General features: G+C 43.5%; 1 long non-coding RNA gene across 1 annotated transcript in view; it reads left to right on the top strand.

The window, feature by feature from the left end:
- Positions 1-22,222, top strand: part of LOC141047705 (uncharacterized) — a 190,873-nt gene that overhangs the window by 121,422 nt on the left and 47,229 nt on the right. Inside the window, exon 4 of the long non-coding RNA XR_012219892.1 lies at positions 9,944-10,081. This is a non-coding gene — a long non-coding RNA (uncharacterized lncRNA). The remainder of the gene's footprint in view (positions 1-9,943; positions 10,082-22,222) is intronic.

Genomic DNA, 22,222 nt, shown 5'->3' with positions numbered 1-22,222 from the left:
GATGACGCAGGCTCAACACCTCCTGCCTTAGGTGCTATTGTGCTTTTGCCACTACCAACAGATGCACCACCAACACCACCACCATCAGGACCAGATGACAACCCCCACCCACTTCCACGGCCTCTTCCACCATACTTCCTCATTTTTGTGAAAATGTACCCAAAATACCACCAGCTATATGGTACTGTAAAACAAGGTAGAAGGTGTATATAGTATTGATGAGAATTTGAATCTCACTAGAGATTTGAGGACGCTGAGTTAGTATCTCAGAGCCAGTAGAGATTACACCTCAATGTAACAGGCTGAAATTGGATGGTGTATGACAAGGTGCAGGGTGTATGTAGTATTGGTGAGAATTTGGATCTCACTAGAGATTTGGGGACGCTGAACTATTGTCTCAGGCCCAGTAGAGATTACACCTCAATGTAACAGGCTGAAATTGGATGGTATATGACAAGGTGGAGGGTGTATGTAGTGTTGGTGAGAATTTGAATCTCACTAGAGATTTGAGGACGCTGAACTATTATCTCTGGCCCACTATAGATTACACCTCAATGTAACAGGCTGAAATTGGATGGTGTATGACAAGGTGGAGGGTGTATGTAGTATTGGTGAGAATTTGGATCTCACTAGAGATTTTAGGAGGCTGACAATGATGCTCTCAGTCCAAGTATGGACGCAGGCAGCCTAATAAGCAGGACTGCTGCACACAAAAGGGTGGAAAAATGAACGCTTGGTAACTGTGCAGAAAAGAGGAAGAAAAGTATTTTTGCTTTTAAAAAAGCAGTTTGCACAGCAGTGTGCAAACAGCAATGCAGCTATCAGGGAGCCTTATAAGGCAGCCTAATAACCAACAGAGCTGCTGCACAAAAATATAGCCTCCCCTGTCACTACACACAAACTGTTGTGTTGTAAGTGGAAATCGCTACCAGCAGAAGTAGTTTTTTGGTTCTTCTTCCCTGCCTAACGCTCTCCCTTATTCAGAATCAGCAGCAGCAGCTCTCCCTATTCTGAGATCAGCAGAAGTAAGATGGCGGTTGGCGTGCACTCCCTTTTATAGCCCCTGTGATGCCACACAAAGCCAGCCAATCACTTGCATGCCCTTCTCAAAGATGGTGGTGACCGCTGCCCATGTCATCGCGTTGCCCACAGTGTGCGTCCTCCATCATTGGCTGAAAAAGGGCGCTGGAAGCATCATTTGAAATGCGACTTTGGCGCTCTGGTCGCCGACCTCGTGGCCGACCTCATGCTATGGTCGGGTTTCGTTTCATGAAACCCGACTTCAGCGAAAGTCGCCGACTTTTGAATTTGACCGACCCGTTTCGCTCAACTCTAACAGTCGTGTGAATATACTGATTAACTAAAGGAGATTGGAATTCATTTGTCAGGCAAGAAAAGGGGAAAATTAGATTTTTTTCTTTTGGTTACAGAAGAAATTGGATTGAGTACAGCGGCACCTCCCTGCTTGGCACATGCTAAGCCTTGAGGTCTGTTCATCTGATCTTTTGCTTCTGACCTGGCAGTTTTAGTCTTAATTCAATGCCAGGAAACACACCCAATTTCTCGTCTATGGGCAGCGCTATGGATTATATTGAATTTTCCATAGCACTGTATATGCAAATGTAATATACTGTATAAGAACAATATGGTATTCAGTAAATACTTATATTAAACATATCTGCTTTGTTATATTGTCTAGATTGTTGTGCCATGTACATTTCTATTCCAGCTCTGTTTACCCATGTGCAATTGTCAATGCGTAACCGACCAACAGCCATGTAATATGATGCAGCTCTTCTTCAGGCTCCATCCATATTCTACTTTTAATTTACTGGCTGCTGCAGTTAAGGGCATGTTCACATGGGTCAGACATAACACAATAGCAGCCCTGTGGATGAGAATTTAAAACTTGCCTTCAGAAGATTTGTAATGGAAAGGGTGAAATTTGCAGTAATCCACATTAAGAATTTATCACGGATTTTCTACTACGAAACTGTATGTTTTGATGATGAAGCAAAACGCGCGTTGGGATGCTCGCTCAGCCGATGCACCTTTTCTGGTTAGTCATGTCTGAAAGTGCTAAAATTGTTACGAGATGCGATTTGCGTACATGCGGTCATGTGCCAACTAGACGTGCACAGCCTCACTCAATACAAGAGTATTGAGTGAGGTCGGGCACATCTAGTCGGAATGTGGCCCGAAGTTTGGAAATGACACACTTGCGGTCACATGATCGCCCACTCCCACCACTGGCATCGGAGAATCCCCGCTGTGTGTACTTGTTTTGAAAAAATAGAAGAAATTACAAAAAGTAGACATTTAACTGTGCATGTCTGTTCTTGCACACCTCTTTCACTAGGTCGATTTGACAACCGTACACGCCAGACATATAGAGCGACCTGTTCCTACATCTTGCTTTCTGTACATGTACCTACCTCCATAACATTTGTTATTATGTCCTTTTTGGCATTGCTCAAAATAATTGGGGTTGAAAAGATTGTCATAAATTAATTACAGTGTTGAGCAAAATATATGATAAAAAACTAGCAATGACAAAGGACAAGAAAGTGAAAAAGAACCAAAAAATACCATGGTTGAAAATAATGGTGTTGCAAGTGGCAGCAGAAGGACCACCATTACGTTGGGGGTCACACTTGCAAGTGCAATGCGAGAAACTGGCGCATCTATACCCGGCACTGCTGCCGGCACTTGGGACCAGGGCGTTCAGCTGCATAGGTATTGATGCCCAAGTTTCTTGCATTGCACTCGCAAGTGTGACCCCGGCTTTAGTATCAGCCTTCCAGGCAGTAGTACTATCAGACGCAGGCCACAACTGACCTCCTGTTGGATTAATTCTTATTATTGTAGAGTATATTGCATCAACGACGATTTGCTACTATTTAGTGTTGCATGAGTTTTGGTCACCAGCAAGTGTTATATTGGCAGTAAAGCATTGTTAGGCTGTGTTCACACATTGTGTTTTTGGTGCATTTTTTTTTCCTAAGGGAAAACCTGCTCTCTTGGCAGTAAGAAACTTGCCTTAAAAAAGCAGGTTTTGCTTAGTTTTTGTTGCAATTTTTTGCAGCGTTTTTGCCATTTTTCATTTGTCTCTTGTGCATGCTGATAAAGTTTAACGCAAAAAGAAAAATCTGATTCTATTTCATCAAGCTTTGGCACAAAAAAGGCATCAAAAAACGAAAACCTGCATTGTTTTCAGCATTTCTTGCACCACGCATTGCTTTCAATGGGTGAAAAACGCTGAAGAAATGCTGATGGAAGTGAAATGCTACATTCTGTAAAACCTTAGGCTTTGCACAAAATACTGTGGACCAAAAAAACCAAGCTGTGTGCCTGAGATTTCTGAAAAGTCACAGACTTTGCTGGTAATGTAAAACGCAGGTGAAAATTTGCATTAAAAAAACACATTAAAAAAACGCTGCGAAAATGGAACATGTGAACATAGCCTTTGTTCACTCACTGTGCATGTAGCTGGTTCAGAGTTTTGCTTTCACTTTGCATGCTGACAGAAAAGATGCTAAGATCCCAAGCTGTAAGAAATACCAGTTGTAAGCTGTTATCATTAAATAAATATATGTTCACGGTTAAACAGTTGGACCGTACAGACATGAATCCGATGCCAACACCTCTTTTACCTCTGCCAAGCATATTAGTTTAGAGGAATCGGAGGACAATAAGGAATATGGACTATATGGCAAATGACTCATCGCAGTCACAGTAGGATAATGTTTCCTCTAAGGGCCCCGTCACACATAACGACTCACCAGCGATCCCAACAACGATATCAACGTGTCACGATCGCTGGTAAGTCGCTATGTGATCGCTGGTGAGCTGTCAAACAGACAGCTTCACCAGCGATCAGCACAGCGACGCCGAGCGTGCGGCGTCGCCGCTGTGTTTGTTAGTTACCAGCGCGCTGATGCAGGGAGCTGGTAACTAACGTAGACATCGGGTATCCAAGGGACCTGCGTCCCTTAGATAACCGATGTGTACGTTAGTTACCAGCTCCCTGCATCAGCGCGCTGGTAACTAACGTACACATTGGGTTTCTAAGTGACGCACGTCCCATGGATACCCGATGTGTACATTAGTTACCAGCTGATCGCTGGTCTCCCGCCTGTCACACGCAGCGATACATGCTGGCCAGCAGGAGACCAGCGACCAAAGAAAAGTCCTGGGCTTTCCTACAGCGATCAGCGATACCGGCAGGGGGGCCGGTCGCTGATCGCTGTCACACACAGTGATCTCGCTGGTGAGATCGCTGTTGTGTCACAAAACTTGTGACTCAGCAGCGATCTCGCCCTAATGGGGCCCTAACAGCGACACCATCAGGATGAGTCAGCGTTCTGAGCACAACGGTCTGCCTGATCACAAATGATTAAGCTGGATAATTTTTGGACTGTTTTTTATTTTATTTTATTTTAAATAATATTAAAATCTGTCAGTGCATTGTGTTATAAAAGGGGCTATTGGTAACCATTTATTTCTATGTTGATACTTTACTAATGCTCTATTTCTGTTCAAGAGACTAGAAAAGGTTGGACCTCAGAGTGTTAGATACGTCATTTTAGGACGTTTGGAGTACCTAAATTCGCCGCTAATCATATTTTTGAAAAAATTTGCTGAACCTGGCAAATTCGAATGTCAAAAGCCTTGATAATCTAATCTTTAATTTTTATGTAGCCATTCTGACATGGATTTTCAGAATAAGTACACCAGTCTCAAAAGGTCTAAGCCATCTATTTAATAATTTCGAATAATATGTACAGCGCTGTGTTGCGAAATCTTGTAACATATCCGCTTAACTTTATAAACTCATCATCCGTAAGCCCACACCCTAGTAGAATCTAAAATGTAACCTCCAACCCCTGTAAAAATATAAACAAATATATATTTCTATACACACCCAGTATATTCACAGTCAGTTTTAGTGGCAGCGTGTGTAACATTTCACCATTGATCTTACTATTTCGAAAAATCAGTTAACTGTAGGAGCCGTAAGCAATATCTATCACAGTCTAGACTGAAGGAAAAATATAATATAATCTTGTTTTTTTTTTTATTATTGGACTTTTCAGAAAACATATTCTTACTTTATTTGATTCCTTCTGACTTGTTTAATTTTCCAAGAGATAAACATTATATTAAACATATACGGTATATTAGGCAAGAGAAGATATATCAATGAGAAAACCATAAATGGCAGTTAAATTAGATCAGGGAATATGAGCGCCGCTGAAATTGGGAATTGAATTGTGTTTGCGCAAAGAAAAAAAAAGCTAGAGGATGCAATAAAAGTTATATTTATTTTTTTTCCAGTGGTTGCTTATATATTATAGTAAACAATAGAAGAAAATATCATAAATTCTCTTTTCATGAAATATTCTCACATGTGCAATAACATGGGCCTATTCATATATACAGTATATTCGAAGAGACTATGTAACAAAATTTTACAATACAAGCTGCATATTTTACTTTAATAATTGGACCTCTTAGGTCTGATGTGGCTGATGTGTTTACTTTGAAAATCCATGTCAAAATGACTATATAATCCTTTATGAAAGTTTAAACACACTGTTTGCCCACCGCTTCTGACTGACAGCTGCTCAGAGCTCCTCCTCCCTGCTGCTACTGAAACTTCTCACTGATCTGTACAAGCTGCGACACTTAGATTCATAAGTTCTCTCTCACTCTTTAGCTAAACTAATAAAATGCTAATTTCTGTTTGAGCGTTATGCAGATTTATACTGCTATTCTGATATGGATCTTCAAAGTAAGTACACCAGCCTCATCAGGGCCAAAAGATCTATGTATTATATGTAGTTAGTATTGTAAACTTTAATCACAGAACAGCTTTAAAAGGGGTTTTCCCATCTAAGACATGTATGGCATAGCTACAGATTAACATCTGTAAGAGTCCCATCTCTTGGAAATGCTTGGATCAGGTGTTATCTGAGCATGCTCGGGTGCTAATCGAGTGTCTTCGGTGTGCTCGAAAAATACATTTGAGTTCCCGCGGCTGCATGTTACTTTATATTTTGATAGATCGAACATTTCTGAATGCAGTGATACCAAATGTGTGTATTTTTATTGTTTTATTTTGAATGGGGCTAAAGGGGGTGATTTGAACGTTTAGTTTTTCTTACTTTTTTCAAACCTTTTTTTTTTTTTTTACTTTTTACTTGATTCAATGGTTTTCTTAGGAGACTCCTATCTATGAATGCCGGCCACCTCATAGGAGGTTTTCAATGACAGGCACGAGGGTCTTCTTTAGACCCCCAGCTGTCATGACAATCCATCGGCGCCCCTGTCATGTGATCGCGGGGCGCCGATGGTGTATCTTATGACTCGCTTCTGGGTTGCGCGAGTTAAATGCCGCTTTCTGAGATTGACAGCGGCATCTAGCATATTAACCGCCATGGGTGGATCGCGATTCCACCCACCACTGTTAGAGGCACATGACAGCTGCTCAAATCAGCTGTCGTGTGCTGAGAAAGATGCGGGCTCAGTTTCGGAGCCGGCATAAAAGGCAGATAGACAACCTTGGATGCATCTCCTTGGACTAAACTGGACACGTACACCATAAAATGTCTTGAGTTTGAGTGCTATCTTTGAAATCCATGGATAGCACTTGTCCGAGATAATCGGTTGTGTGCACCACAAGTGCTTAAGGTCACTGAGTCAGGGGCCTAAGGGTACCGTTACACTTAAAGATGCACCAGCAATCCCGACAATGATGCGACCTTGTCAGGATCGCTGGTGCATCGCTACATGATCGCTGGTGAGCTGCCAAACAGGTAGCTTCACCAGCGATCAGCACCAGCGAGGACGCTGGTATCTAAGGTAAATATCTGGTTACTAAGCAGCGCGCGTCACTTAGTTACCCGTTGTGTACCTTAGAAACCTGCGTGCTCATGCAGGGAGCTGCGAGCACGCGGGTTTCTAAGGTACACATCGGGTAACTAAGTGACGCGCGCCACTTAGTAACATTATTTACCTTAAGATACCAGCTCTCAGCGTCTGCTTAGAGCGCTGGGAACGTCGCTGATCGTTGGCTCCCGCTGCCATGTAGTGTCGGTAGTGGGGTGCCGAGCTGGGGGGGGTGGTCCCTCTTCTTACCGCGCAGAGATAAAAACAGAGACACGATGAGGCAGATTCTGGGTGCAACAGGTCCAAGTTTATTTCATTACTTGCCGTCCGCCTGACGGCCTCCGCAGCACACCGCACGTTTCTTCACTTATCGGCCCTCCGTTTCCAGAGCCGTTTACACACCGTACTTTTACAATAAGGACGTACATATGCGTACTGTCCCTCCTTCACTTGTTCGACGCTCCTGCCAGGTCCGCCACTGTGGCCGCCCTAGGCCCAATAACCAACAGCGCTTTCACTGGTCAGTCGTCGTGTCAAATACGGTATGTGGCACTCACTGCCTCGTCTCTTCTGCGGTATCTTTCTGTCAGGACCACCCCCTGATGTTTCCCTCTCCTCAGTCCCCTTGGTCGGATTCTCCTCAGGGCACACAGACTGGCGAAGTCCTCCTGTCACCTGGGCTCCCCCTGGGGACTGGAACCTTCTGGAACCCTCCCTCAGAATTTATAACTTCCCCGGTTCCTTGAAACTGTCACTAACTGTCACCACGCCCCCCATGACCAACGGTTTCTAAAGCCCTAAGCTGCTGTAAAGTCCTTTACTCACACTCCACCCTGCCATCTAATGGTCATCCCAAGGTACTGCACGTCCACTACACTTTTCTAGTTGTTTCCCCACTGTAATCACTGTCTCCTACCTACACTGTGCAAACCTATCTTTCTTCACTCTGACTAGTCCGTCCGTCCGTCAGGTCACCTTCCCTACACTCCCCCTTCCTTTGTCCATTGTCGTCCTCGACAATCGTCATCCCTGCCTTCGTCGTTCTGAATCTACACCTACATTCTGTTGTCGGACCAGAAGTTGAGCCAAACCCACTATCTGCGGGGGCCGAACCATACTGGGAGCACTATGCTCTGAGCAGCCTACTGCTACTCACCAGTGCGCACGCCACATGACAACGTCTTTCAAATTGGGCAAGGTACACCCGTATTCTCTCTACGGCGTGTATCTTTCCCCTACTCTCCCCTACTGTTACCTTTCACTATCCGGTACGCCATGATCGAGGCCACTCACCTACCAGATCATTGCCGGCGCCCGCCTTTCCTTCTTCAGGGGTGTCCGTGGTGTCGGGGACCTGACCTAGGACGGCTGTCTTTCTCACATCTTCCCATTCATTTTCCTTCTTTCAATTACATGTCATGGTCGGCGTCCCGGTCTTCCAGACCTCAACTCTTAGATCCCTACCGGATCTCACACTTTCCTTTGGTCCCGCAGACCTTCCCTTACCCGGACCTGTTGCATTTTACTTTGCATATTATACATCATACAACTTTATAATAGCACAAGTACCCATTTTTTTTTATAATTTTTTTTTTTTCTTGCTTTTAAAACCAAAATATAACATAACATTGCATTTCCTCTTTCTTCCTCCCCCCTTCCTTGGACCTGGACACTCCTCCACTTTTCCGTATCCCCGTTCTGTCAGGTAAACATATTTTCGTATATAAAGAACATAGAAAGAAGAAAGAAAGAGAGAGAGAAAATAGTTGCATCAGTTAAACAACAACAAAACTTTTTTCTAAATGCAACTGTCCTTATAATCTGCACAACGGTGCATCGAACTCCTGACAGTCTATACCACTCTCAATGGACAGAGGTGAGGGCTCCACGGGGATACTGAGGGTGTCCATTCAAGTCCTCTTCTTTTCCATGACGGCCTCTCCTTGAGTGTGGAGCAGGTTCCACACTTCCTGCTCCCTGGCCTTTTTCTTCCTGATCACCTCCGCTTCCCACATGGAGGGAACAGCACGGGCCCTGGAGTCCGGTGGGCGGGACTCCGCTGAAAAAGACCGCAAGACAGAAACGGCCGAAGATTTCTGCGGCCCAGCAGCGATGCGTGCTGGCCAGCGGGAGAGCAACGATGAAAAAACGGCCCAGGACGATCCTGCATGATCAGCGATACCGGGCAGGGGTGGCCAGTCGCTGATGTGTGTCACACACAGCGAGATCGCTGTGGCGTCACAAAATCAGCGATCTCGCTGTGTGTGACGGGGCCTTAACTCGCCCATTCCATGTTCTTCACCATGGCCTCTGTCCTACCACTTCTGCCCTACTGGGCCTTCTGCTTCTTGATCCCCTTGTACGCACATTGACTCTGTGTTCTGAATGGGTCAAAAACTCCAATTCAGTTTCTTGCTAGTTAATCCAAATCACACAGTAACGTTAATTATAAGCAATAAATGGAGCAGTGGCGGGTTAGCAAGTAGTCTAATAAAATGTGTTCTCCTTTCAAAAACCAGGATGTATAATATTCTAAAGCTATAAAATGAGCAGGTGTTTTAAACACGCATCGTTTGGCATGTCTTCCCCCCCAAACTTCTTGGAGTATTGATCTGAAATCACTTGAAAAATTTTAATTATACTCTTTGGACTCAAATCCGTTCATTATAAAGCTTCTGGAGACAACTGATTCCTTTAGGATTCATTTAGGAAGTGAATATTTATCAGTTACTCAGTAATTTATTTTGCAGATAATGTGTTATTTGTTTATTCATATGGAAGATTCTGGTCAAGGACTTTCCTCTCTAATGTTATACATTTCTTCATTTTTATATACAGAATTGAAAAGAGTTTGCAATGTTGACCGAAAGCTGAAATTTTGTTCCAGTAAATTTTGTTCTTTCAAATTTTTCAAAATTCTTCCTTAGTTATATCAAATTATAGACAATCTTTGTGGCTGTAAACAAACTTAAAGCCCCACCTTTAGCATTGACTAGTTGAGCAATCTGAACTGAACATCATATGAATATGCTATTTTTTAATTTTCCTTAAGGTGTTTCCAGATGTTGCAGATAAAGTCTTGACATCGGAGAGAGGGCGTAAGACCAGCGCCCATCTGTCATTTTTAGATCGAGATGAGAGACCAAGACACTTCTCCCGACTCGTTTCCTCCTTGATCTGGATTCATCAGGTGAGTTTTAGTAAAGTCATCAATTTAGGATACCACCAAACTTAACTTTGAATAAGGTATAATAAAAATACACTCAAAACCACAAGTAAATAGTATAAATCATTTAGCACTTATGACAATTATATAAAGAAGTGCCCACGACGACAACAGTGCAAGTGCTAAAAATTGGGACGATCTCACCCGTGTCGCCCGTAGAAGACCTCGCTGGAGGAAGAGGAATGGAAAAATTCTGTCCCTATTATTCCTTCTCGCACCCCATGTGAAGGACTTCCGCCCTAACAAGGGCAGTACTCAAGTGTCACCCTAGTAATAATGAACCCCAACCATTCCCTTCAAGTTTTGGCCTTCTTGCATAGGCCTCATCAGGAGAGAGTATAATCAGGGGGTATGTACTGTATGTATATATATATATATATATATGAGTTGATTAATTTAGTAGTGCGGTGGCACTGAATACTCAAAGGGGCATTGGAAATTTCTCCTGAAATGTGCCTGATAGGCTCTGTCTAAGCCATATAAAATTATGCCTTAGTTATCATGGCACCTTTAAAAAGGCCTGACATGTGATGCCAGCACTTATAGGCTGGAACAGAGGCCTGTCCTAAATTGGCCAATCGGTTCTTCCAGCTGAGATGACGCAGCAATCATCATCGGGGGCGTGTCTACAGATGTAGTCATCATGATCATCACCGGCCAGCCAGTAAGATTGCCGCAAACTGAGTTACACGAAACGCGTAAGAAAGGGGCATGTCCGGAGGCATGACTCCTGTTTATGTAAATTCTGGTACCTTCCATAATTGACATGTTTATGAGACAGTATGTGTGGGGTGTGATTAATGATAGCAATAGTCACGGTGTCATACAGGAGCTCATAAAGCTAAAGAGAGCCGATCAAGGGTAGGGAAAGAGAATATATGCCATAAGCCTAATCTTTCTCAGAGCGTATAGCACCCTTTACAGTATGGCTGACATAACAAAGGGGAGGCATATTGATAAACACAATGCATAATAACCCCATTAAAGAATCAGCCTTGAGAAAAAACCTTATCACACCAGTGATTTTCTGAGCATATAGATTCATGCGTGACTCAATAGGTCTATTGAGTTGTAGAGTCGGTGGGCCGGGCTGGGGGGGTGGTCCCTCTTTATGCCGCGCAGAGATGTAACAGAGACAAGATGGAGGCAGATTCTGGGTGCAACAGGTCCAAGTTTATTTGACTCGCCGTCCGTCTGATGGCCTCAGAGCACACCGCACTTTCTTTACCTCACGGCCCTCCGTTTCCAGGGCCGCTTCTTACACACCGTACTCTATACTGGGGATGTGTATGCACACACCGTCCCTCCTCACTCGTCGACGCTCCTGACAGGCCCGTCACTGTGGCCGCCTTAGGTCCGTAAACCAACAGCGCTTCCACTGATCAGTCGTCGTGTCAAATACAGTGTCTCACACCCAGTGCCTCGTCCCTTCTGCGGTTCTTCCTGTCAGGACCACCCCCCTGACGTTCTCTCTCCTCAGTCCCCCTGGTTTAGATTCTCCTCACAGCGCACAGACTGTCACAGTCCTCCTGTCACTGGAGCTCCCCCTGGGGACTGGAACCTTCAGGAACCCTCCCTCAGTATTTATAGCTCTCCCGGTCCACTGTCACTGTAACCCCGCCCCCATGACCAACGGTTTCTTAAGCCCTAAGCTGTTGTCAAGTCCTTTGCTCACACTCCTCCCTGCCATCTAATGGTCAACCCAAGGTACTGCACGTCCACTACACTTTCCTAGCTGTTTCCCCACTGTAATAACTGACACCTACCTACACTGTGCAAACCTTTCCTTCTTCACTCTGACTAGTCCGTCCGTCAGGTCACCTTCCCTACACTCCCCCTTCCTTTGTCCATTGTTGTCCTCAACAATCGTCATCCCTGCCTTCGTCGTTCTGAAGCTACACCTACACTCTGTTGTCGGACCAGCTGTTGGGCCAAACCCACTATCTGCGGGGGCCGAACCATACTGGGAGCACTATGCTCTGAGCAGCCTACTGCTACTCACCAGCGCGCACGCCACATGACAACGTCTTTCAAATTGGGCTAGGTACACCCATATTCTCTCTATGGCGTTTACCTTCCCCTACTGTCACCTTCCACTATTCGGTACGCCATGATTGAGGTCTCATACCTTCCAGATCATTACCAGCGCCCGCCTTCCTCCTTCAGGGGGGTCCGTGGTGTTGGGGACCTGACCTAGGACGGCTGTCTCTCTCACGTCTTCCAAATCGTTTGCTCCCAAGCCTTCTTCCCCTTAATAACCTCCGCAACCCAAACGGAGGGTGTCGCGCCAGTCCCAGAGTCCGGTGGGCGGGACTTTGCCGAAAAAGCGCGTGGGGCAGAGGCGGCCGATGATATCTGCGGCTCAGCAGCCGCTGGGGCCAGGTGGCAAATGGGGACAGCTGGGTCCTTGAGGGCTGAAGTCACAGGGCCTGCTAAGTCTGCCGCAGCCGGCTCCAGCACCGGCATAACCGCGGCCTCAGGACAGGCCGCATCCACTACTTCCAACGGAGTCGGAGTAACGGCCGGTTCCAATGATGCAGCTGCTATCAGCAGGGGGAACGTAGCAGCGTCTTTTGTAGACAGTCTCCGCACCGGCGACACCAGATGTGGCGCCACCGGGCATGATGAATCAGGAACGGTAACGGAGGCCCTGCTCAGCTCAGCGTAAACAGTAAGGGCCTCCTCGGCCAGACTTTTGGATACACAGGGGGCCGCATTCTGCGGCTCAGTAGCGGGGACTTCTTGCGGAGCCGCTGGCAGAGCCGCTGGCAGAGCCGGGGGAACTCTCACCTTCAGACGCAGGCCTGCCGCAGAAGATAGCGTATTAGCGGCGGCGATCCTGCCGACTACGCCAAAATGTAGAGTCGGTGGGCCGGGCTGGGGGGGGTGGTCCCTCTTTATGCCGCGCAGAGATGTAACAGAGACAAGATGGAGGCAGATTCTGGGTGCAACAGGTCCAAGATTATTTCACTCGCCGTCCGTCTGACGGCCTCAGAGCACACCGCACTTTCGCCGTCCGTCTGACGGCCTCAGAGCACACCACACTTTCTTTACCTCACGGCCCTCCCTTTCCAGGGCCGCTTCTTACACACCGTACTGTATACTGGGGACGTGTATGCACACACCGTCCCCTCCTCACTCGTCGACGCTCCTGACTGGTCCGTCACTGTGGCCGCCTTAGGCCCGTAAACCAACAGCGCTTCCACTGAACAGTTGTCGTGTCAAATACAGTGTCTCACACCCAGTGCCTCGTCCCTTCTGCGGTTCTTCCTGTCAGGACCACCCCCCTGATGTTCTCTCTCCTCAGTCCCCCTGGTTTAGATTCTCCTCACAGCGCACAGACTGTCGCAGTCCTCCTGCCACTGGAGCTCCCCCTGGGGACTGGAACCTTCTGGAACCCTCCCTCTGTATTTATAGCTCTCTCGGTCCCCTGTCACTGTAACCACGCCCCCCATGACCAACGGTTTCTTAAGCCCTAAGCTGTTGTCAAGTCCTTTGCTCACACTCCTCCCTGCCATCTAATGGTCAACCCAAGGTACTGCACATCCACTACACTTTCCTAGCTGTTTCCGCACTGTAATAACTGACACCTACCTACACTGTGCAAACCTTTCCTTCTTCAATCTGACTAGTCCGTCCGTCCGTCAGGTCACCTTCCCTACAGAGTCATGCATGAGTCTATTTTTTTGTGTGTTTTTTTGTTAAAAATAAAAGAAAAAGGAATAACAGCAAAAAAGACTAGGCTTCAGATTAATCTCTTATAGGGCATCGGCTTATTAGTGTTAGCTATTTTTTGGGGGGGGCATTTCATTAAATTGGCCAGTAGAAATTTCACTGCAGTGCAATGTTTCGCAAAGGAAAATAAAAAGGAAAAAAAAAAAAAAGAAAAAATTTTGTCCACCCGTCTTTCCCAGACAAGATTTTAATTGTGAGAGATGCCTGGTTTCCTTTCACTTCCCCAGTTTAGATGCGGTTTGGTTTGGCACATGGAGAGGTAGGTCATTAGAGATAGGGACATCCATATTTAGGTACACCTTGACGTGGTTGGATGGCTTTTGCATTTTTTATGAAAAACTGTTAATTAAGTACCTTATGCTTTTAACTTTTACAGAGATAGCAGAGTTCATCTTCTACCCTAGGACTCCACAGCCCTTTGGTTTCAGAATCAGTCACTGAATTGTCAGGAGCATGGTCTAGTTCTACAGACCCCATTGCACTGTGATCCATCTCATTTCTCCCCGCAAAGAACAGAATTTTCTGCAACCCTTGGAATAAAATGTTATATCACCAATTTTACCTCAATGACATGTTCCAAGTTGTTAGTATATATAATTACCGCACACTTTTGATGAATTTCTAGCAGCAATTTTATTTCCCATACAGTGAACAAGAAAGTAGCAATATAGGGTGAAGGTACAGGAAATATTTACAGGTGGCAAGTGACAAGATCTTGATCTCGAAATTTGAGCAACACTTCCAATTCTGATTACTGGACACACGGCTGTACTTAAATAGAAGAAACATTATTTGGCCTTCAGCATAGAATTGATTCAGTCACAAGTGCCATTCCATGCTTAGGCTGAGTTTCCATATTCAGGTTTCTTTATGCAGTTTTTGATGTAAAAAAGCAAAAAAAAGATTGTAAATCGAAGAGACCTGTAAAGAAAAGGTTGAGATTTATCTTTCTCTTCAATCCACTTGTGTATTTTGACTTCAAAAATTGTACCTTAAACCTGAAATTGTAAATGCGGCCTTACAGAGATACCTGAACAATAAAATCCTTCAAGGATACAGGGAGCCATGCCACTTTGTTCCCAAAGTGAATGAATACCAGTAGGGCTATAATGTCCAGTATATTTTTCAAAGTGAATGGTCTCACTCGGGTTATCCACCTTTGGGGACAATTTTTTTTAAAGCAACGCTCCAGCAAGACATAAAGTTGACATATTGCATAAGTAAGGTATTTTCGAGCATTTGTTGATAAATTATCTTTTCATAGTAGGTTACGTTACTCTACTTAACCGGGCGTACGGAGCTCTGCACACACACTGTCTCACTGGAACGTTCACGCAAGTTTTGCTGGGGCACGGCTCCACGCTGCCTCTCTCGCTGCGGAGCACATCGCACACCTGCCTCCGCTTTCACTGCCGGCGGGAAACAGAGCTCTTTCCCGCGCTTCCTGCTCACTGTCCGGCTTAGCCATGCCCTTTCTCCCATGGTCATTGGACCTGTCCGGTTCCCCATTCTTTCCCCTCGGCAACACTGGATGCAGCCTCGACAGTTCCGCAGCCCGGTCTTCCTCTTTACATACTGCTGATATATGAAAACAAGTTTATAAATAAATGTTCTGCCTAATTCTTGTACCGTTTTCATGAATCATTTGACTCTAAACATAATCCATTTTGTGACTTCCAAGCTCATTTTGCGTTCGTGTGTTTGGTTTTTTTGCTACATGCTCTGTCCAATCAATACTACTTTTCTTTAATGTCAAGCGTAGCATGGTCCCCTTTTTCCAAAATTAAACATAGCAAATAATAGAAATGTTACATTGCTAAATTGCAGCTACACAAATAACATGTATTATTTAAATGTTCCTGGTACAAAATGACTTGCCAGCATTGTCACGTTGCTTTTCAGGTGGAATAATTGATTTTTCTATTGCAAACTTTATTACACGTCCTGAAATAGCAAAAGAAATGTGTAGCAACAACTTATTTTGAAAGTGACCTTTCTGTCTAATTTCTAAAAATCAAATATAAAACCAATCTATTCAGTGTTTCTATTACTTTTTATGGAAACATCAAAGGGAGAAGGTTAAAGATTCCAGTAATCTGCTATCTGATTCTAGAATGTACCAATCTTGTTGAATCGTTCTTTTAATCTTCTCTGTAGAGGAGATATCAGAGAGAACTCAAAGGGCTGATTGGAGACCTGATTCATTCCTGTACAGCCTCCCCGGTATATGTGACACATTTCATTCTCTGTAGCTTTAGTCTTCACTAAGTTTACTATCCTTTCATCATAACCTTTCGTTTTTACCATCTGTCTGAGTCTTTGAAAGCACTAATTTTCATCTTTTACAACCTTTGAGGATTGGTTTCACAGAAATTCCATTTTTTTGGGGGGGGGGCTGCAAAAATGAAATTTGTTATTATAAAAGTAAAGTGTGTAAAGAACGGAGACATTAACCCTTCATTTCTACGCCTCTAATGTGTATGGACAGATTCTATGGAGCTTCAAGGTTTTTCTTGCGCCTTAGCTCCAGGCAATGACTGTCGTATTTGCCGCTAAAAAGAACCTTTGGACTTACGATGCCTATAGAAATTTTAAAAGTGATCAGTAAGATCATCATTTTTCCATAACATTTATTCAATTGTTGAATAGCGGTCTACAAATATCTGTAGGGATGTCACAATGTAGAGGGATCATCCTTATTCTCATTTGCACATGGAAACACGAGAAGCAATGGGATGAAACTGAAAAGGAGAAGATACAGATTAGATATTAGAAAAAACTTTTTGACAGTGAGGGTGATCAATGAGTGGAACAGGCTATCACGAGAGGTGGTGAGTTCTCCTTCAATGGAAGTCTTCAAACAGAGGCTGGACAGACATCTGTCTGAGATGGTTTAGTGAGTCCTGCTTTGAGCAGGGGGTTGGACACGATGACCCTGGAGGTCCCTTCCAACTCTACCATATCTATGATTCTATGAAATTTACACAAATGATTTGGGAGAAAGCAGAAATTCATTATAGGTTACTGTTGGAAGTTAAATGAAAAGTTTACCACCAGTTACAGAAGTTGTTGCTGCTCCTCATCTAGCTTTCATTCCATAGACAGATTGTCCAAGTTCTTCTTGAAAGTTTGCTGACACTGTGTGTAGCTGAAAACGTGTCTCACGTTGCACACTGTCAGGATTCTCTGGTGCCTGCAAGAAAGTGGGCAATCATGTGGTTGCAAGTATGTGATATACATTCTCCCGGCCACATTCCGACTAACCATGGCCCCATTCAATAAAAGGGAATTTAGTGAAGCCTGCAGGTCTAGTTTGACCTGGTGACAGTTCTCACCACCGGCGCCGGTGACAGCGTGCTCTCTGCATAAGGTGAGGATTCACAAGTCTGCAGTCACATTGAGTGACTGCAGACTTTTACGCCAAACCTGGACAATCCCTTCAAAGGCTCTGTATAAATTTGGATAGATATTTTTTTCTAAATACTTTCAAAAAGTTGTAGTATCAAAGATGTCCTTCACCTAGCTAGCTGACCTGCAAAATCTTACAGAAATCTGTCAGCGTTCTGTACTGGGGAAAAAGTAGCTCAAAGTTTACAATGAAGTATATTTGGCTGATTAGATATATTCCAAAAACTTTTTATATATTTGTTTTCACTATTGATTCAAAGATTAAGGAAACAACAGTGACGATACAGTACACTTTTTATAACTTCAACTTGAGATGCTACAATACTTCTTGCCCAAAATGAAAGACTCAGAGAGTAGCCCCCTACAAAATAAAACACATTTTCCCCTAAAAAGATCAAAATAGCAATCCCTCACTCCTTCCCAGAGTTATTAGAGCTGGTTATGTGTTTCCATTAGCCTTGGCAGAAAACTATATAAAAATATTATTTCCTCTAGGAACTGCAGTATGGAGACATTTTGTTAGCCTCATTTGTGCAGTTAATAGCTTGCAAGAAAACTATTATCCTAAGAAAATGTGAAAATAAAACCCTGGAGAAAATACAACTGGAGTGTCAGAGTTTGCTGGATTTTCCTCTGAATTTTACCTCTAGGATATGACTTTCCTTCTCTAAACTTTTTTTTAGGAAATAAAATAAAGTTGGAAATGATATACATTTCAATATAAGATCACAGAAGCTGATAAATTGCAGAGGAATCTGGAGGGAAATGTAACTGACCCTAAAGTCTGTCTTGTCAGTATGCAGGACTAGAGCTCTTTTAATTCAAATTATTCAGTTTTCATGTGTATAACAAGGGCGGGTATTCTGGGTCTGCGCATTTGCATTGTTAAGATATATTCACATCTGGCAGATTTGTTTGCAGAAATTTCATCAACTGCCCATTAATCTGAAAATGGGTAGCTGGAAATTATGAGTGCATATACTTAAGATTGGTACTTATATAGTAATTTTAATGGGGTTGTCCGCTATTCAGACAACCTCTTCTAAATCGCTATGTTTGCACCCAGTAAAATAATAACACTTCTCTCTGGTGCTGATGCTGATCCAGTGGTGTCATCACTGGCTCTCCTGGGGATCAATTTACATTTTTAATGTCATGCTATCCCTGTGTCCGTTGGATTCACTCTCCCCACCTTTGGACAAATCAAGACATCCACAGGAAGTGAGAGATACTGCTGCTTTCCCACCTCCTGCACCTACTCTGAATGTCAATTACGTCCAAAGGAGAAGAGAGTGAAGCAGCGTTGATTGGCTGCAGGGATTGCATGACATAACAACGTCATGCAATCCTTGAGATAGCCAGTGCCAACACTGAAGGACTGGCGCCGGCACCAGTAGTGAGTATAACGCCGGGATCACAAATGCGAGAAACGCGACCGAGTCTCGCATGTTAATACCCGACACTGCCACCGGCACTCAGGAGCAGAGCGTGTGGCTGCATGTATTGCTATGCGGCCGCACGTTCCGATCCAAGTGCCGGCTGTCAACATGCAAGACTCGGTCGTGTTTCTCGCATGTGTGATCCCGGCCTAAGTGTTATTATTCTACTGGGGGCAAACACAGGAATTTAGAAGGGGTTGTCAGAGTATCGGACAGCCTTTTTTTTACGTAACACAAAATTTTGGAGGAAAGTGGTTGGTGCTTCTTATAGTCCAGACTTACCTTATAGTGTGGCTGTGGATGAGGGGTGGCAGTGGCGCAGGATCGGGTCACAGGAAGAAGAAGCCGGATGCTGCAGCTAACACAGTGTGCCCACTGTTAAAAAATAATGAATATTCACTGCTTTCCACTCCCATAGTCCCTCCCACCTGTATGCACTGAAGCTGGCCCCGATAGGTGGGAGGGACTATGTGCATGAAGTGCAGTGAATATCCATTCTGTTTAATAGAGGACATACTGTTAGCCACAGCCATGCGTTCCTGCAGCGGCTTGGTGATGACGTGCGGCCGCTATTAAAGAGAAAAAATATTCAATGTTACCCACGCCCATGGGAGTGGAGAGCAGTGAATATTCATTCTAATAGTCTTAAAAATACGATAAATTTATTAAAAGCCACAACTTAATACGTTTGTTTCATCTTTGCATATTCAATCAACAACAAATCAAACTGGATAGATTTGCTTTACAATTTTTTAAGTTGCACTATAATTTTTTAGAAATGTGTAACACTGAATTAAACTCTGCATTTTTGCGCAAAACATATATGCACTATAAATTGTAATTTTTTTAATAAAATTTTGGCACAAGATGCTAAATAACTCTTCTATAAATTCTTGCTTCTAACACAATGCCATTCTAATGTGTGACTGAACATAAACATAGGTCTTTATGCGCGTTGTTTGATCATTCTTGTCAACTTTTGAGAAGGACCATCATAGAAATTCTCAAGATGGGATTGCACTTCAAAATTTTTCTTCATTCCACTCCCATTTATTTAAGACAATATTTGCAGCATCTTTACCACAAATTGTGAATAGCAGTCACTTTAGCATCCTTAAATGAATACATACATTCTCTAAACGGGGTTGTTTCTTTTTTTCTCCCTCTGATCCAGACCTCGATGACAACTTCTCCCTACATGAGAAGTCTGCAAAATTTCTGCTCAAATGTCTTTGTCTATTCAATTTTCACTCATTCTGTTAACTACTAGTGCCTTTGGGCTTTTTGTCCCCCCACTTCATATGTGACATAGATGTTTAACCTTAACAAAGCTAAATACAATTTTTACCAGAAGCTGAAACCCATTGCTTCCAATTGCAAGTTTCCACTTTGGGTCAGAATTTTGTTCCCTGCACACTGGATTGCACATGTAACAGTGAGCTGGCTTTTCTCATTGATTTTTACTAATACTAGTACTAATGCGCCCACCCTGTAATATTGCCCCTATACAGTAAAAGTGCAATAGGGATGAGTGAACGTGCTCGGTGATACTTGGATATCATGGATATCAGCGAGTATCTGGGTGCTCGTATGTGCTTGGCACTCAGCGGGCATTAGCAGGTGCTCAAATTTGAAACTTCAATCCAAGCCCCACATGTTTGACGCCTCTTACACAACCAATAAGTGTGCGGGAATTTCATAAAAGTCATTGTAATGCCGTAGTCATCTTGGTAGTGGCATTACAGTGATTGGCTGGCCAAATGACATCACCAGTAGAGATAAAGAAAACCAGCTCACCCCGGCTTGGACTCATGGAACTACAAGGGACCATTTGTCAAGACGAAGAGAAAGAGGAGATGATCCAGCTTCCAAACTTGCAAAAATGTATTGATTTAAAAATATAGGTTCCATCATGAGTGTAGACATAGCTACGCGCTTCAAACATCCATTATGTTCTTTAACAAAGCTTTCTAAAAACAACATTGGTGGGGGTGTCCGGTATTGTGTCGCCATGAATCTGATATCATTGAGAACTATGCAAATGATAGGTGCTCACAAAAGTAGGCATGGCAAACCTCTTTAACTGCTTAACCACCTTTAAGATCACACAGCTGTATGCGTGTTTAGTTTCGATTAATGATGATCTTTAGAAATTCAACTTTTCCACCTTTTCCGAATTTGTAAGGAAATTTGTAAAAACTCAGTGGACCATGGATGAATATATTCATACACCAAAGCCTACTGTTGCCCTGAAAAGAAATGTATGTGGGAGTGAATAGCAGCAGCACTATAACCACAATGACCAAGCAAACCACAGCTGCCATCAGTGCGTCTCTCCCTGGTCCTACCTTATAGACATGGTGTATCTCTCTCATCCTCTCAATTAAGTCTGTATTATCCCTTATCCTACCACACTAATCTTTTTCACTGGTCATACACTGCCTGTGCTGTTTGTTGAGTTTTTGATGGCTTTCTTTCCCTATCGTCTATCGGTAAGCTGTGAGCTGTGACGTCCTCTCTCCATCCAGATTCACCCCAAAATGGCTTCTATGTTTCCTGTTTCTGTTATACAGAAGCTCCTGAGTCGCTCTACTATACTGTGTGGTCTGATAGGTGCAGGGCATTACTGGGAAGCCCTCCCAGACATCTCCATCGTCATGTGATACTTCAATTTTCTGCAATGCATAAAATATCAGAGGGAAATTTTACACTGTGTTCCAAATTATTATGCAAAATATATTTCCTCATATTTTCTCTGAATTACCTATATGAATTGCAGTCATTGTTATTTTACAGTCATCTAATATTCTAGTATAATTGCAATGTTTTTGAACAAACTGCCTATGAAAACAGTATATTTTTAAAAATAATAAACACTCAAAATGCATGTTCCAAATTATTATGCACAGCAGAGTTTTCAACCTTTTTATTTTTATTTTGAACAAAAAAATGGTCAATTGTGAAATTATAAGCATTATCAGCTTATTACAAAATGAAATCAAACAGTTTTCAAGTCAAAACTTTATTCTAGGTGATGTTACATTTTCACATAGGACCCCTTGTTCGAAAGAAGCTTCTGAACTCTCTCGTCCATTGAATTTGTCAGTTTTTGGATGGTTTGTGCTTCAATTGTTTTGCATGTGGACAGAATACCCTCCCAGAGCTGTTGCTTAGATGTGAACTGCCTCCTGCCATCATAGACACTCCTTTTAATGATGCTCCAGAGGTTCTCAATGGGGTTGAGGTCAGGAGAAGATGGTGGCCACACCATAAGTTTATCCTCTTTTATGCCCATAGCAGCCAGAGATGCAGATGTGTTATTTGCAGCATGAGACGGTGCATTATCATGCATGAAAATGATCTTGCTGCGGAAAGCACAGTTCTTCCTCTTGAACCATGGCAGGAAGTGCTGTTTTAGAAACTCCACATAGATTATGGAGTTCATCTTTACCCCTTCAGGGATCCTAAAGGGGCCGACAATCTCTCTCCCCATGATTCCAGCCCAAAACATTACTCCACCTCC

The sequence above is a fragment of the Dendrobates tinctorius genome, unplaced genomic scaffold (genome assembly GCF_039654945.1).
Source record: "Dendrobates tinctorius isolate UK_male_01 unplaced genomic scaffold, ASM3965494v1 ptg000129l, whole genome shotgun sequence".
NCBI classification, from domain to species: domain Eukaryota; kingdom Metazoa; phylum Chordata; class Amphibia; order Anura; family Dendrobatidae; genus Dendrobates; species Dendrobates tinctorius.
This window is presented reverse-complemented; position numbering and strand designations above follow the sequence as displayed.